The sequence below is a fragment of the Patella vulgata genome, chromosome 4 (assembly GCF_932274485.2).
Source record: "Patella vulgata chromosome 4, xgPatVulg1.2, whole genome shotgun sequence".
Lineage (NCBI taxonomy): Eukaryota > Metazoa > Mollusca > Gastropoda > Patellidae > Patella > Patella vulgata.
The window spans coordinates 53,452,856-53,456,532 of NC_065882.2; the positions used below are offsets into that span (position 1 = coordinate 53,452,856).

General features: G+C 35.2%; 1 long non-coding RNA gene across 1 annotated transcript in view; it reads right to left on the reverse strand.

The window, feature by feature from the left end:
- Positions 1-1,319, reverse strand: part of LOC126817708 (uncharacterized) — a 58,625-nt gene extending 57,306 nt beyond the window's left edge. The window contains exon 1 of the long non-coding RNA XR_007679111.1: positions 1,027-1,319. This is a non-coding gene — a long non-coding RNA (uncharacterized LOC126817708). The remainder of the gene's footprint in view (positions 1-1,026) is intronic.
- Between the last annotated feature and the right edge of the window lie 2,358 nt (positions 1,320-3,677).

Below are 3,677 nucleotides of genomic sequence, written 5' to 3' on the forward strand. Positions count from 1 at the left end.
ATTCCTGTTTTGCTCAAGTTAATATTGTGTAAAATACACTGTAAGGTAGGCCTAAACTAGACACACTCTACATGTAGCCTATCTATGCATAGGCGTACAGGGAAATTTTTGACTTGGGGGCTGTGGTGGTTGGTGCCCAAAAAATGTAGTTAGGTTCTTAGTATGTTACATAATAATAATAAATTCGCTGTTAAATTGGACACATTCAAGAACACAATATTTTTTTTATACAACTTTTACAAAGTACAATTGTGTGCCCAAATTTTCCCAGCATTTGGTGCCCAAAATGGGGGGGCGGCCCAGCTCGTACGCCTATGTATCTATGTCCATTCCAAGCTTGCTTGGAAATCACATTTTGAACCAAAAACGTTACAATATTAAATTAAAAATGACAATTTAGCATAAAGAAATGTATTCTTTCAAATATCGATATAAATCATTGTGATATGAGTTAAAATAATGGTGGATTTGATTACAACTTTCAACTTGCTTGGTTGGAAATCGCATTTTGCAGGGCATTTTGACACAAAAACGTTACGATTGTAAATCAAAAATGACATTGGCATAAATATTAACGGTATTAATAGTAGGCTATAAAATATCAATATAAATTATTGTCTTATCAGTTGAAATAATGGTGAATTTGGATATATCATGCTACCCCAAATATAGTAGGCCCTACCCATATAGGCTATTATGGTTCTATGTACAAAATGCTATGATGAACAGGCAGAGGGCATATGAGACTGCAGCTGGAAAAGTTTCCTTTCGAAACTACATTTGTAAAATGAAAAACATGCACCAAAATTGATCAACACATTTCAGTACGGTATAAAAAAAATGTACTAGGCCTATAATATATATGCATTGTTGGATTATAAAATGGGATGGCATGTATAAATGCCATGAAATTGGCATATTATCTTTGTCAATATCATTTTAATATAACTTGAATACAATTTATTTGATTATGTAACGTCAATAATAACATTTTCACACAAAACATATGATCCACGAATTACTTACCCTGTATGATAATTGCTAAATCCCTTTTCAAGAAAGAAAAATCCACGTGCTTACTGTACTGACTACTAATGAATAGATTCAATACCGCCATTTTTCACTTGTGACAGTTCGTGTAATGAATCATTATTGCAAATTCAGCGAATTTTATTCCATATCAATATCAGACGAAATCGAAAGGTGGCCTTCAAACATTTCATTAGAAAAGAATAAACAGTCCTATTTATTTAATAAATAGGATTTTCATTGACTAATGACTTTATTTGAGAAACACCTCGACAAAATATAAACAAACCGTAGACACCCGAATGAGTAAGGGGAATGTACCCTGTAACTACTCTCACATTTTTGTAAGGAAAGCACAGGCATCAATCCAGACGAAAGTAATGAGAAACACAAATAAAAGAAATATTAGAAAACATGTAAAATGAATCCAAAATCTGTTCATCCATTTGTTGCTCAACATCTGACCACAACCAGCATTCACTGCAGATGCAATAGAGCAATGTGGGCAGCTGATACATTTCAGATTGTATCTAGCGAAATATTTTTCATTGACTCTCACTCTCACTACTCTCAGTCTCAGGATATTTAATATATATATCTTTTTCGGTCACTCTTTGCTGAATCATGGACCAAAATAAACGTAATTGTATTTGTAAATTGTAATCCCACTCCATTTTACCAAAATTGCGGTTTTCTCCCACTGCTAAAGACCAGTAGGCTACGCACAAGCGAATTCTTGAAATAAAATTAATATATGCTAGTCCAGAAATGACCTAGTCAGTGTTGAATGGACATTAAACCCCACCCCTGGATGGTCTGGATGCGTAAATAAAAGACAGGTTGCCAGGCAATGAAACATGCCACAGCAGTTTAGTTGAATGGACAACAAGGGTTGTCGCATATTTTTTTCTTTTGTCAATAATGCAAACATTTTCAACACACGAAAATCTTAGTATGAGTACTGTCAACCCATTATGTTATTATCAGAAATTATTAGAATTTGTTTTGCTTCTAGTTCTGTCCTATAGGCTAGGCTACTAACATTTAGTAGGCCTATACATAAATTTAATATCAAGGGCCATAAGTATGGGAAATCGTTGAAAATCAATAGGCCTCTTTGTCTCATGAACATAAACAATGTGTACCGTATAGATTTAAAGTCAATCGGATATTAACTTTAGCTTTTAGTGCATCCACAAGCATTTGTGAACGCCAAACCGACTGACGACAATATACAACCACATTTCATTGTAGGCATATAAAAAGAAATGTGGTTTCTTAAAGCAAGAATAAGATTTTGGAACAATTTGCACCTAAATATTGCACACGTATAGTGTCCCTTTTGCTTATAACTATGCCATATCACCTCATAGACCAGGAACCCAGGGGGGTCAACCTAGCTGGGCTAGATTAGCTGAAATCCGTACCACCTTTGGAGTTTATTACCTCTTCCATATGTGCTAGGTATTAGTATTCTATTCTGTTGCGGGTAACCCACCGCACAAACTGTTTGGCAGTAGTCATTCATGATTCCTGTGGTGGTACTGAACAACTCCAAAGCTGTTTTAGGTGGTATGGATTTCAGCTAATCTAGCCTAGCTGTGGTCTGGAAATTAGATAACTCTTGTCAGGGATACTCCACCACTACAAATGTCTGGCAATTACATAGCTCTGTCAGGGGTACCGCACCACAAGAAATGACTTTCAGAGTGTTTTTGTAATACCTGAGGATGTACGGTACACTGCTGTACGATTTTCATGTGGTACACTTTTGAGCTAATCTAGCCTAGTTGGGGGACATGGCATTTTGGGCGTGGAATACCACACCCACCACCAGAAATCCGGCAGACTTACATTCTGATGATACCAGATATGCATGCATTGATACCATATAGGAGATAATTGGTACACTTTTCAGCTAAGTTGACCCCCTGGGCTCCCGCTCTATCAGTGAAGTGGAGGTTAAATATGCATTATGCAAGAGCTAAATCTGCCAAATGCAGATCTTTCTTTAGGCCTTAAATTATTAAGTAGACATTAATTAACTTATCAAGACCATAATCAACTCTCGATGCCATCGTTAGCCTGCAATATATGGTGTGGATTTGAATCCGTTTTATGATGATTTAACGTAAAAATGAAAAATCTAGGCTGTTTATTATTGTACCAACGGTAGTAATGATGAGCGAGTCTAGCCTAAAGTTGAATCGCTAATATCTCAGTTCAGAGTGAAGCAATTTGACTGAAATTTTCAGCATATTCTGTTTTCATTATCTATTTTTTAACTATTATAGCGAGAACTGTCAGCTCTTTATCTAATCTTACCTAATGTCCCTTTAAGTAAACCTTTTTCACACACTGATAAATCAACTGTGCATACCGTAATTACAGGTACATACAATATTCAGTTTTTGTGTCTATAACTCTGTCTTCTTCACTGTGTAAGAATTCTAAGACAAGGTCTGTTCTCAATTTGTACATTTATTTTTTTTTTCTCCAATGGCATGCATAATGTATAGTATTATTGATATTTAATTACAGTTGTTAGACATATTGACAAAGTTTTTCTACCCCTTTCATTTCCTATACATTTTATTTGTACTAACTGCAAGCAGAAGTCCCAGATAAGATTATAAGTAAACAGAAAA